The sequence below is a fragment of the Ursus americanus genome, chromosome 28 (assembly GCF_024610735.1).
Source record: "Ursus americanus isolate L20-20 chromosome 28, mUrsAme1.1.p, whole genome shotgun sequence".
Classification (NCBI taxonomy): Eukaryota; Metazoa; Chordata; class Mammalia; order Carnivora; family Ursidae; genus Ursus; species Ursus americanus.
Window position 1 is genome coordinate 31,009,575 of NC_142154.1, and position 15,206 is coordinate 31,024,780.

Genomic DNA, 15,206 nt, shown 5'->3' on the forward strand with positions numbered 1-15,206 from the left:
ACTATCTTTAACTAATTGAACTTAAATAAAATAAGTTAAATAAATAAATACATAAATAAATAGATGGCAAGATATTGCATGTTCATGGGTAATGAGACTCAATATTGTCAAGATGTCAGTTCTTCCCAACTCAATTTCTAGATTCAATATAATTCCGATCAAAATCCCAGCAAGTTGGGGCACCTGGGCTGCTCAGTTGGTTAAGCATCTGACTTCAGCTCAGGTCATGATCTCAGGGTCTGGGATCGAGCTCTGCCTCAGAATCCCCATTCAGCAGGAGTCTTCTTGTCTCTGTGTCCCTCCCCCCTGCTTGTGCTCTTTCTCTCTCTCTGTCTTTCAAATAAATAAAATCTTCAAAAAAATCCCAGCAAGTTATTTTGTGGATACCAACAAACTGATTCTAATATTTATATGAAGAGGCAAAAACCCTGGAATAGCCAACACAATAATGAAAGAGAAGAACAAAGTTAGAAGACTGACACTACCCAACTTCAAGACTTACTATATAGCTATAGTAATCAAGACAGTTGGTACTGGAGAAAGAATAGACAATTAGATCAACAGAACAGAACAAAGACCCCAGAAATTGACCCACACAAATGGAGTCTTCTGGTATTTGATACAGGACAAAGGGAATACAACGGAGCAAAGATAGTTTTTTCAACAAATGATGTTGGAACAACTGGACATCCACAGCCCAAAAAACGAATCTAGACACAAACTTTACACAATTCCTCAAAATTAAATGGGTCATAGACCTAAGTGCAAAACACAAAACTATAAAACTCCTAGAAGAAAACATAGGAGAAAAAAAGATGACACTGGGGTATGACAATGACTTTTCGATACAACACCAAAAACACAACCCATGAAAGAAATAATTGATAAACTAGACTTCAATACAATGAAAAGTTTCTGTTCTGCAAAGATATGGTTAGAAAAAAATGTGAAGACAAGCCACAGACTGGGAGGAAATATTTGCAAATGACACATCTGATAAAGGACTGTTATCCAAAAATTACAAAGAAGCCTTACAGCCAGAGGTGTGTGGTGTCTCAGCTGGTTGGGCAGCCAGCTCTTGGTTTCTGCTCAGTCATGATCTCAGGGCCCTGGATTGAGCCCTGCATGGAGCTCTGCACTCAGAGGGGAGTCTACTTGAGGATTTTCTCTCTCCCTCTCTCTTTGCCCCTCGCCCTGTGTGTGCACACTCTCTCTCTCATAAATAAAGATTTATTTATTTTAGCAATAAAAAATTTAAAAAGATGGCTTACAACTAAAAAATATGAAGACAAATAACCTGATTTAAAAATGGATGACACGGGGGTGCCTGGGTGGCTCAATCATTAAGCGTCTGCCTTCGGCTCAGGGTGTGATCCCGGCGTTCTGGGATCGAGCCCCACATCAGGCTCCTTGGCTGGGAGCCTGCTTCTTCCTCTCCCACTCCCCCTGCTTGTGTTCCCTCTCTCGCTGGCTGTCTCTTTCTCTGTCAAATAAATTTAAAAAATCTTTAAAAATAAATAAATAAAAATAAATAAAAATGGATGACAGACCTGAAAATCACTCTTCAGAGGAATGTAACAGTGACCAGAGGTGCTACAATGTATCAAACATAACGTCCAATAGTCAACAAAAAAACTAAACATGTGAAGAAACAGGAAAATATAATCTTATTCAAGAAAAAGGCAGTCAAGAGAAACTAACCTCAAGATGATCCAGATGTCATAATGATCAGAATAGGACTTTAAAACAGCCATTATAAATTTTTAAAAGGACTGAAAAGAAGATAAATGCATAATCAATGAACAGATAGGGGATCGCAACAAAGAGCAAATACTTTAAAAGGTAATTGGAAATTCTGGAACTGAAAATACGATACCTAAAATGAAAAACTCACTGTATGGACTTAATAGCAAATTGGAGGCAGTGGGGAAAAAAGAGTAAGTGAACTTGAATATAAGTTAATGGAAAGTGACCAATCTGAAGAACAGAGAAAAAAATGAAGAAAAATAAACAGTGTCGAATTCCAATTGAACAAAAAATAAAAGGTGAAATTGGAGTCCTGGAATAAGTGAGAATGGGGCAGAAAAATAGTGGCTGCAAACGTACCAAATTTTATGAATGATACAAATGTATGGATCCAAAAGGCTTAAAGAAACCAAAAAAGATAAGTACAAAGAAAACCACACCTAAGCACATCATCAATTGCTGAATCCAAAGATAAAATCTTGAAAGCAGCCAGACTAAAGCTACATGTGACAGAAGAACAATGATACATATCTGATTTCTCATCAGAAATAACAGGATCCTAGATGGCAATGGAATGACTTTTTCAAATATATATAATTGACATATAACATTCTGTTAGTTTTAGGTGTACAACATAATTATTTGATACATGAATGTACAATAAAATGATTACCACATTAAGTTTACTTAACCTCCATTACCATACGTAGTTAGAAATTTCTTTTCTTGTAACGGGAACTTTTAAGACTTATTCTCTTAGCAATTTTGATATATATAATACAGTATTATTAACTATAGTCACCATGCTGCACATTACATCCCCAGGACTTACTTACTTTATAACTGAAAGTGTGTACCTTTTGACCACCTTCAGCTATTTCACCCATCCCCCAGCTCCCAACAATCCGTTCCTGTATCTGTAAGTTGGGTTTTAAAAGATTTACATATAAGCGCGAGAAAAGATTTGCAAAACATAGCTGCCAAAGAACTTGTAACCAAAATATACAAAGAACTCCTACAACTAATAATGAGATAAACAACTTGAGTTTAAAAACTAGCAGAAGGATAACCATACTTTACAAAGGAAGATATACAAATGGAAAAGGTGCTTTAAAAGCATTAGACATCAAAGAAGTGTAAATTAAAACAACAGTGAGATACTATTTTATGCCCACTCAGAATGGCTACATTTAAAAGGATTGACAATAAGTGCTGGCAAAGATGTAGAGCAACTGCAACTCTCATTCTTGCTGGTGGGAATGTAAAATAGTACAACCACGCAGAACAATTTGGCAATTTCAGTGGCACACATCTATGTCTTATGACCTGTGATTCCTCTCTTAGGTATTTAAGAGAATTGTACCCTTATGTACACAATAGGACTTCACAAGAATGTTCACAGCAGCTTCATTCACAGTAGCCAAACCTAGAAGCAACCCAAATGTCCATCAATAGGAAAATGGATAAAGAACCTGTGGCATATTCATATAATTGAATAACAACTCTGCAATAAAAAAGGAAGAAACTGTACACACAACATAAATGACTCCATAGATGTTATGTTGAATGAAAGAGACTAGACACAAAAGAGTGTATATTTCCATTTGCATAAATGTGTACACTTACGTATACAAAAAGGAAAAATTGATCTTGATGTTCCTCCACCCTGACTTTCAAAAATTTTCTTCTCTTTGTCTACATGAACTGACTCTTCTCATCTGTCTGGCCGCGTCCTCCACTATGCTTCTCTGTAAGTACTACTCTCCAGCAATACTGGCTGTCTTTCAGTCTCAGGAATGTCCTAGACTCCTTCTTGCAAATGCTGTTTTTCAAATGGTCTTTCTTCTTTTGGCCAAACTTGACTCTTCGTTTTAGATGAAATATTGCTTCCTCAGTGGAGGCTTCCCTGACATCCCACTTCAGCCTGGATTGAGTAATCCCTCAATTATATACTCACAATCTTCTGTACTTTTCTTCCTTTAGCATTTAACACAATTGTAATTAAGTAATTCTTTGTTGTGTAATTTACTTCCTCCACTAAATTATAAGCTTCAGAGTATGCATTTATCTTGTTTAGCTGTCGGATCTACTGTAGATACTCAATAAATATTACTAAATGAATGAATGAATGGGAAATGAGATAAAAAGAAACAATTTGGACCAAGTTCTGAGTGGTGAATCTGATGTGGACATCATATCTAGATGCGTAGATCTGTCTCGTGGCCCAAGAATGAGTTAGACTTCCTCCTCTTTGTATGAAATAGCAAAACTTTCCTAGGTTTACCTAGTAGAATTGTGTCAATGGTTATTGAGGTAGGAGGCAGGTTCCTATTTTTTCTGGCTCATCTTCTTCCTGTTATCATTGATGGAATCTGAACGTAATGCCCCAAATGGCATCAATACTTTCATTTCATATCTTTTCATCCTAGGATGTTAGGGCTGAGCACAAGATGGGAAAGAGGAATTTTGGGCCCAGATATTGTATAATGTGGTAGAAAATAGGGTGAATCTTTATGTGTAGATGGTTGTGGATGGAATGTAAATGCCCTAAGTAGTGGTCTTCTATTTCAACCAAGGTAGATAGTGTCTATTTGTTAAAAGGAAAACTACATATCATCTTGGTATCTATTTGTCAAGAGGAGAGCTATATATACCTTTAATTTGGATTGCCTTTCTGGGACCTAGTGCTAGTCAGTTCCTTGGCTCACTAGTGGGTGTTTTGTAGACATTCCTAGGTCTAATAGCAGATGCTGTTAGTGCCCTTCCTATATCTCTTGGGCCTTAACACTCGAGTGTTTTCTGGAAGCTTCCCAGTAGCCAACATCTGCACCTCTTTTCCTAACAGCTTCTCTCCTAAACTGACCCAGATGTTCTGGGGAATTAAAGTCTAGTTATGAGTAGCCCCCAACTAGCTCCCTACCTCTGTGTGTGGGAAGTGTAATTCTGAAGCTCGGGTTTTGTATCGTCTCCCATTATCTCTGCAGGATTAAGCTCCAATTGACCATAGTGGTAGGTAGCATAAAACTACATCCTTTATTGATTGCTTTCTCTCCCTTTTCTCACTTCTTCTCCTCTTTTTCACTTTACATATAGCCTAACATCCTGAAATGGAGAACAAAGTGAAAGGGAAAAAGCATTGATGCCAGTTGGGGCATCAGCTCTTCCCAACATTCCATTTGCACCTTTCAAATAACTTATTTATACTTGAACCTCTAAGATATCTTCTGGAGGATCTCAAACAAAGACAGGTGACACACTGGGCTGACCCAGTTAAAGAGGCAGAATTTAATGCTCATTCAAAACTGTAAAGGTTCTTAATCTCAACACAACTGAGGGAGATGACAAACTTCCAAGAGAAACAGCATGATGGATCCTCAAGATAATCCCAGGTATGGCAAGAGAAAGTATAAGGAACATATGAACAGCAGACATAAGATAAAGTCATTCAAATGGGAGGCAACATGCATCTGACCATTCTGACAATGTATGTTCCATTGAACCACATAAGAACTAGACAGTTGCTATGTGTCTAAGTCATTCAAGACCACAAAAGTTGCCCTATTCAGGATTAGTCATATTCAGTTTCTTACTGGATATACTGGAACAACTCTTTTTTCTTTTTAAAAAAATTTGGAAATAAACTGTGACCTTAGAGAAAAGTAGCAAGAATAGTAAAGGAATATCCCATACTCTTTTTTTTTTTTAAAGATTTTATTTATTTATTTATTTGACAGAGATAGGGACAGCCAGCGAGAGAGGGAACACAAGCAGGGGGAGTGGGAGAGGAAGAAACAGGCTTCCAGCGAAGGAGCCTGATGTGGGGCTCGATCCCGTAATGCTGGGATCACACCCTGAGCCGAAGGCAGACGCTTAACGACTGAGCCACCCAGGCACCCCACTGAGCCACCCAGCCGCCCCTGAGCCACCCAGGTGCCCCCCATACTCTTTACCTAAATTCACTTATTAACATTTTGCTCCTTTAACTTCAATATCTGTTCTTTTATCTATCTAAATACACAGGGATGTTTCATAAGGCCTATTCAACTTCTATTTTTACCACCAGCCAGCTCATACACGATGATAGTTCATTTCACCTTTTCCGTGAGAAATGGGGCTCTTCTGTTCCTGAAAACAGTCTCCAATTCAGAGGTGATGGTAATATTTGAGTAAATATTTATATTATTGGGGCACCTGGGTGGCTCAGTTGGTTAAGTGTCTGCCTTCTGCTCAGGCCATGATCCCAGGGTCCTGGGATCGAGCCCCACGTCAGGCTCCTTGCTCAGTGGGGAGCAAGCTTCTCCCTCTGCCTAGTGCTCTGCCTGCTTGTGCTCTCTTGCTCGCTCGCGATCTCTCTCTCTGTCAAATAAATTAATTAAATATTTAAAAAAATACTTATGTTATTGAAGTCCTGCCAGGACCTTTTACTTCTGATCCTTTCATCAATTATCCTTCAGTTTTATGTGGATCTATTGCTAGTTTAAGATGCTGCTTGTTTATTTGATTGGTAGTCATACATTGGGGTCAGCTTCGGACTGAGTACATTTATAACAGAACCAGTTATAATTATTTCTTTGCACACTCAAACTCTTGCCTTGCTCTTTGGGATCACCAACAGTTTTATAGCTTCAGTATAAATACATTAATCAATCTATTCAATAAATATCACTAAGCATTTATGCATACTAGGCACTGTTTTTGTCATTGACCATATACAGGGGTGAACAAAACGGACAAAATCCCTGCCATGCTGAAGTTTACATTCTAGAAGGGGGTATATCAGTCAGCTATCATTACAACAATGCTGTATAATAAACACTCCCAATGTTCTCAGTAGCTTACAATAGCAGGTACTTATTCTTTTCACGTACAGGTCTGCAGATCAGATGAGGTTTGGCTGATCTTGACTTGGTTTGCCAATGTTTGGCTGGGCGAGGCTTCAGGTCAAGTTCAGTTTCCCATCACATGTCTTCACCATTCTGGGACAAACCACCTGCCTGAAGCATTTTCTTCCCATGGTGGATGACAGAAATAAAAGAAAGGTGAGTAGAAATCTTTCAAGTCCTCAACTCAGGATTGTCACGGCCACCTCTGCTTACATCCCACGAGCCAAAGCATGCCACATGCTATGTCCAATAGAGCAGAAAAATACATATCACTGTAGTAGGAGGCTTTGCAGAGTCACATGGTGACAGCTTGGGCAGAATTGAAAAAAATGATTCAAACTACCATGATGAAGGGTTCGGAGACAGGAAACAAATAAATATATATCAAATATATGAAGCAAGTTAATGGCATAGAAAATGAAAAGAAGGAGTAATCTTTTAGATAGGATGGTCAGGGAAAGCTTTTCTGAAAGGGTGGCATTTGAGCAGAGTCCTGAAGGAAGTGAGGAAACAAGATTTGTGGATTTCTGGGATAAGAACATTGTGAAAAAGAAAGAACAGTAAATGAAAAGGCCCCAAGGTGGGAGCTTACCTGAAGGGATCAAGGAATTTCAAGAAATCCTGCATGGCTAGAGTATAATGAGCAAGAGGGAAAGCAGTATAAAACGAAGCCCATTCTTTTGTCAATAGATATTTAAGTTGTTTCTGATTTTTTATTGTAACAAAAAGTACTAGACTGACTATCCTTACGTGATGCCTCTTTATGCATGTGATAAAATCTTTCTTTAGGGTTAATATCTAGAGATACAATGACTAAGTCATAGGGTATACACATATCTTCGAGTTTACTAAGTATTAAAAATTTCCTTTCCAAAGCATTTTTTTCTAAGATTTTATTTATTTATTTGACAGCGAGAGACACAGCCAGCGAGAGAGGGAACACAAGCAGGGGGAGTGGGAGAGGGAGAAGCAGGCTCCCAGCAGAGCAGGGAACCTGATGGCGGGGCTCGATCCCAGGACTCTGGGATCACGCCCTGAGCCAAAGGCAGACGCTTAACGACTGAGCCTCCCAGGCGCCCCATCCAAAGCGTTTTTTAACCGAGGTGCACTCTCACTGGCAGTGCATAAAATTACGATTTGCAGTTGGTAATGTCAAAATTTTAATATAAAAATAATCTTATTATGGTATTTAATTACACATTTTACTCTAACATATTAATAATGTTATCGTAATATAACTATTACGATAACATTTTATCATTGCTGTTTAATTTTAAATTTCCCTAATTACTGGTGAAGTTGAACATTTTTAAAATATTATTGTCATTTGGATTTCCTTTTGGAAACTGCTTGTGCAGATCTTTGCCAATTTTTCGTTTGGGTTATTTGACCCTAACTCTTTTTTCTTTACGTGGAATTTCTCTATATATTCTGGATACTGACCCTTTGTCAGATATATATATCTTCCTGCAGATGAGCGTGTTTCTTTGCTGCTATATTTTGTAGTACAGAAGTTTTATTTTAAATTAGTCAAATTTATAAAGATTTTTCATTGTGGCTTATACATTTTATTTATATTAAAAACACCTGAAGTCATAAAACTTTTTATATTTTTCTTAAAATTTTTGCTTTAAAAATATTCATCTTTTTTTATTTTGCAAAATCTCAAACCCAGAGAAAAGTTGAAAACAGTAAAATAAATATTGTTATACCCCTCACCTATATTTTTAAAAAGATTTTATTTATTTATTTTTTTGAGAGAGAGAGAGAGAGAGAGTGGGAGCAGGGGGAGGAGCAGGGGTTGGTAGAGGGAGGAGAAAGAATCTCAAGCAGACTCCGAGCTGAGCACAGAGCCTGATGCAGGGCTTAATCTCACAACCCCTGAGATCATGATCTGAGCTGAAACCAAGAGTAGGACACTTGACTGACTAACTAAGGCATCCGGGTGCCCGACCCCTCACCTGTATTTACCAACTATTAACGTCTTGACACATTTGCTTTATCTTTCTGTCTTTATCTTTTTTTCTTTTTGCTAAATCATCTGAGATTATGGAAATCCTGACATTTCACCCCAAAATATTTTAGCGTATCTCCTTAGAAACAAGTACATTTCATACATATCCACAGAATCATTAATACCTCTGAGAAAAAACACACAATTTCAATACAACTCCCAACATACTCTCTACACTCAAATTCCCCCACTTGTCAAAAAGTGTTTATACATCTAAAAAACACTCAGAATCGGGCTTCTGGATGGCTCAGTCAGTTAAGTGGCTGCCTTTGGTTCAGGTCATGATCTGGGAGTGTTGGGATCAAGTCCCCCCTCAGCCTCCCCGCTCAGCAGGGAGTTTGCTTCTCCCTCTGCCCCCTCCCACACTCATTCTCTCCTTCAAAGAAATAAATAAAGTCTTTTTTTAAAAATTTAAAAATTAGAAAAAATTCAGAATCAATGAACTTCATCTGTTTTATGTCTGTAGTCTCCTTCAGCTAGAACAATCCTATCACCTCCCTCTGTTCTTCACGATATTAAATCCCTGAATAGTTTGGGTCAGTTGTCTGGTAGAATGCCCCGCATTCCTGATTTGTATGACTATCGCTAAACTCAAGTCAAACATTTCTAGCAAAAACCCCACACGGATGACGGTATACACCTCCCACTGTTTTACATCATATAGCGCGTGATGTTAAGCTATCCTTCTATTGATGATGACAAGCTTGACAATTTAGTTACGATTGTGATTGCCAGATCCTTCTATTGTACATTTCCCCCTTTGAAATTAGTAAGTATTCAGTGAAGGGATAATTTGACATCCTGTTCCCCAAGAACTTTTCACTCAATGATGATACACTGGTGATCTTTGCTGAATGATATTGGGGGTTATAAAATAATGATTTTCAATATCTGTCATTCCTTCTATATTTATTGGCTGACATTTTTCTTTGAAGAAAATCTGCCTCCTCTTTTCTTTCCCCTTTCACCTTTTCTCTCTTTTGTTGAGTGTCACTACAAACTCACGGATTTTTTTTTTAAATTCAAGTGTTGTAAACAATTACTGTCATGATTATTTTTGATGCTCACATTTCTTCCAGAAGGGCCAATGGAGGTTTCTGCAGTTTTGCATTTCACATTTAGGTCCTTACTCTATCTAGACTTCCTATGTTTTTCTTTAATATGGCCATAGACAAAAGATCTAGTTTTATGTTTTTTCCCTTATTTAACCAGTTGCCCCAGCCCTACTAGTTAAACAGTTCATAGTTTCCTCATTTATGAATAGTTCACACTTTCTTCATTTTCTTAATACTACCACTATCATATGTTACATTTCCACTTGTGTCTATTTTTAGGTTTTCTGTTCTGTTCCATTTGTTTGTTTATACCTGTGCTAATAACACACTGTCTTGATTACAATAAATTAATAAGTTATCTCCATATCAGTTAGGATAAATGTCTCCATCTTCTTATTTTTCAAAACAATCTTGCCTCTTTTTGGTTCTATGCAAGGAGAAGAGAATAATTGCCCTATATCTTAGGACCTGCTTGACATTCTTCACAAAAAACAACAAAAAAAAAAACGAAAAACAAAACAAAACAAAAAGCTGTCAGACTTTGTTTGGAATTGCATTGAATCCACATTTTATTATAATTTAGAGATTTGATACCTTAATGGTTCAAAATGTTAAGTAGACACTGATAGGATTACAAGGGGGAAAAATGGGAAAATCTAAAGCCATCATGGGAGATTTTAACATAGAGAAACACATAAAGAGTAGTAAAGAAACAGAAACATTTTCATATTTTTTAAAGATTTTATTTATTTATTTGTTAGACAGAGACAGGGAGAGAGAAAGCACAAGCAGGGGGAACGGCAGGCAGAGGAAGAAGCAGGCTCCCCGCTGAGCAAGGAGCCTGATGCAGGCCTCACAGCGGATCCTGATGCAGGCCTCAATCCCAGGACCATGGGATCATGACCTGAGCCAAAGGCAGATGCTTAACTGACTGAGGCACCCAGGTGTCCCAAAACAGAAACATTTTTAAAGATTTTATTAAAATTCCAGCTATTAACAAACAGTGCAACACTAGTTTCACGTGTACGGTATAGTAATTCAACACTTCCATACATCACCTGGCGCTCATCACAAGTGCACTCTTTAATCCCCATCACCTTTTTCACCCAACCCTCCACCAACCTCCCCTCTGCTAACCATTAGTTTGTTCTCTGTAGTATTTCAGGGTCTATTTCTTGGTTTGCCTCTCTTTTTTCCCCTTTGCTCCTTTGTTTTGTTTCTTAAATTTCACATATGAGTGAAATCATATGATATCTGTCTTTCTCTGACTTATTTCGCTTAGCATTATACTGTCTAGCTCCATCCATGTCATTGCAAATGGCAAGATTTCATTCTTTTTTATGGCCACATAATATCCCATGGTATATATGTATATACCACATCTTTTTTTATCCATTCATCAGTCGATGGACACTTGGGCTGTTTCCATAATTTGGCTATTGGAGATAATGCTACTCTAAACACTGGGGTGCATGTATCCCTTTCAATTAGTATTTTGTATCCTTTGGGTAAATAGCTATAGTGCAACTGGTGGATCATAGGGTAGTTCCATTTTTAACTTTTTGGGGAAACTCCATAATGTTTTCCACCATGGCTGCACCAATTTGCATTCCCACCAACAGTGCAAGAGGGTTCCCCTTGCTCTACATTCTCTCCAACACCTGTTGTTTCCTGTGTTGTTGATTTTAGCCATTCTGATAGGTGTGAGGTGATATCTCATTACAGTCTTGATTTGCATTTCCCTGATGATCAGTGATGTTGAGCATCTTCATGTGTCTGTTGGCTATTTGTATGTCTTCTCTGGCAAAATTCTGTTCATGTCTTCTGCCCATTTCTAAATTGGATTATTCATTTTTGGGGTGCTGAATTTTGTAAGCTTTTTACATATTGTGGATACTAACCCTTTATCAGATATGGCATTTGTGCAGAAGCTTTTTATCTTGATGTAGTCCCAATAGTTTATTTTTGCTTTTGTTTCCCTTGCTCAGGAGACATATCTAGAAAGAAGTTGCTATGGCCACTGTCAAAGAAGTTACTGCCTGTGTCCTCTTCTAGGATTTTTATGGTTTTCTGTCTCACATTTAGGTCTTTAATCCATTTTGGAGGTTTTTTTAAAGATTCATTTATTTTTATTTTATTTTATATTTTTAAATTTTTAAAAATATTTTATTTATTTATTTGACAGAGAGAGAGACAGCCAGCAAGAGAGGGAACATAAGCAGGGGGAGTGGGAGAGGAAGAAGCAGGCTCCCAGTGAAGCAAGGAGCCCGATGTGGGGCTCAATCCCAGGACCCTGGCAGATGCTTAACAACTGAGCCACCCAGACGTCCCTACGGCTACTTTTCTTTTTTTTTTTTATTTTATAATAATATTTTTTTATTATATTATGTTAGTCACCATACAGTACATCCCTGGTTTTTGATGTAAAGTTCGATGATTCATTACTTGCGTATAACACTCAGTGCACCATGCAGTATGTGCCCTCCTTACGACCCATCACCAGCCTATCCCATTTCCCCCCCCTCCCCTCCGAAGCCCTCAGTTTGTTTCCCAGAGTCCATAGTCTCTCATGGTTCATTCCCCCTTCTGTTTACCCCCCCCTTTCTTCTTCCCTTTCTTCTCCTACTGATCTTCTGACTTCTTATGTTCCATAAATGAGTGAGACCATATGATAATTGTCTTTCTCTGCTTGATTTATTTCACTTAGCATTATCTCCTCCAGTGCCGTCCATGTTGCAGCAAATGTTGAGAAATCATTCTTTTTGATGGCTGAGTAATATTCCATTGTATATATGGACCACATCTTCTTAATCCAGTCATCTGTTGAAGGGCATCTCGGCTCCTTCCATGATTTAGCTATTGTGGACAATGCTGCTATGAATATTGGGGTGCATATGGCCCTTCTCTTCACTACATCTGTATCTTTGGGGTAAATACCCAGTAGTGCAATGGCTGGATCATAGGGTAGCTCAATTTTTAACTTTTTAAGGGACCTCCACACTGTTTTCCAGAGTGGCTGTACCAACTTGCATTCCCACCAACAATGTAAGAGGGATCCCCTTTCTCCACATCCTCTCCAGCAATTGTTGTTTCCTGCCTTGTCCATTTTTGCCATTCTAACTGGCGTAAGGTGGTATCTCAATGTGGTTTTGATTTGAATTTCCCTGATGGCTAATGACTTTGGACATTTTTTCATGTGTCTGTTAGCCATTTGTATGTCTTATTTTAGAGAAAGGGGGGAGGGGCAGGGGAAGAGGGAGAGAGAGAATCTCAAGCAGACTCCCCGCTGAGCACATATACTGACATGGGGCTTGATCTCATGACCCTGAGATCATGACCTGAGCTGAAATCAAGAGTCAGATGCTTAATCAAAGGAGCCATCCAGGCCCTCTTTAATCTATTTTGAATTTACTTTTGTAAAGGGTGTAAGAAAGTGGTCCAGTTTCATTCTTTTGCATGTTGTTGTCCAGTTTTCCCAATACCATTTGTTGAGGAGACTGTCTTTTTCCCATTGAATATCTCTTCCTGCTTTGTCGAAGACCATGCAGTTATGGATTCATTTTTTGATATCCTATTCTGTTCCATTGGTCTATGTGTTTATTTTTGTGCCAATATCATACTGTTCTGATTATTACAGTTTTATAATATAACTCGAAGTCTGGAATTGTGATGACTCCAGCTTTGCTTTGCTTTTTATATTTTTTAAAGATTTTATTTATTTATTTATGAGAGAGAGAGAGCACAAGCAGGGGGAGAGGCAGGCAGAGGGAGGAGCAGGCTCCCCACTGAGCAGAGAGCCCGATGTGGGACTCAAACCCAGGACCATGGGATCATGACCTGAGCAGAAGGCAGATGCTTAACCAACTAAGCCACCCAGGTGTCCCAAGCTTTTCTTCTCTTTTTCACAATTGCTTTGGCTATTTGGGGTCTTTTGTAGTTCCATACAAACTTTAGGATTATTTGTTCTAGTTCTGTGAAAAATGCTGCTGGTATTTTGATAAGGTTTGTGTTAAATGTGTAGATTGTTTTGTGTAGTATAGACATTTTAACAATATTTGTTCTTCTAATCCATGAGCATGGAATATCTTTCCATTTCTTCGTGTCACCTTCATCAGTGTTTTATAGTACAGGTCTTTTACCTCTTTGGTTAGGTTTATTCCTAGGTATTTTACTGTTTTTGGTGCAGTTGTAAATGGGATCGATTCCTTACTTTCTCTTTCTGCTCCTTCATTTTTAGTGTATAGAAATGCAACAGATTTCTGTATGTTGATTTTGCATCCTGCAACTTTACTGAATTTGTATCTCAGTTCTAGCAATTTTTTGGTGGTGTCTTTTGAGTTTTCTATATATAGTATCATTTCATCTGCAAATAGTGGAAGTTTTTACTTCTATCTTGCTGATTAGGATGCCTTTTATTTCTTTTTGTTTTCTGATTATTGAGGCTAGGACTTACAGTACTACGTTAAATAACAGTGGTGGAAGTGGATGTCCTTGTCTTGTTCCTGATCTTAGGGGAGAGCTCTCAGTTTTTCCCCACTTAAGATGATATTAGCTGTGGGTTTTTCATATATGGCCTTTATTATATTGAGATATGTTTCCTCTAAATCTACTTTGTTGAGGGTTTTTCATCATGAATGGATGTTGTACTTTGTTGAATGCTTTTTCTGCATCTATTGAAATGATCATATGGTTCTTAACCTTTCTTTTATTAATGTGGTATATCATGATGATTGATTTGTGAATACTGAACCACCTTGCAACCCACTTTAAAACCCCATGGATTAGCTCCTCCAGAGATAATGCTAAGTGAAATAAGTCAAGCAGAGAAAGACAAATATCATATGGTTTCTCTCATCTATGGAACATAAGAACTAGGAAGATTGGTAGGAGAAGAAAGGGATAAAGAAAGGGGGGGTAATCAGAAGGGGGAATGAAGCATGAGAGACTATGGACTCTGAGAAACAAACTGAGGGCTTCAGAGGGGAGAGGGTGGGGGAATGGGATAGGCTGGTGATGGGTAGTAAGGAGGGCACGTATTGCATGGTGCACTGGGTGTTACATGCAACTAATGAATCATCGAACTTTACATCAAAAACCAGGGATGTACTATATGGTGACTAACATAATATAATAAAAAATATTATTAAAAAAACCCCACTGATATCAATGAACAGATCACCTAAACAGAAAATCAACAAGGAAACAAGGGCTTTGAATGACACACTGGACTAGATGGACTTCACAGATATATTCAGAACATTTTATCCTAAAACTGCAGAATACATAGTCTTTTCAAGTGCGCATGGAACATTCTCCAGAGCAGATTACATATGATGTCACAAAACAGGTCTCAACAAATACAGAAAGATTGAGATCATACCATGCACCTTTTCTACCACAATACTGTGAAACTAGAAATCAACCACAAGAAAATATCTGGAAAGACCGCAGATACATAGAGGTTAAACAACAATCTACTAAACAATGAATGGGTCAACCAGAAAATCA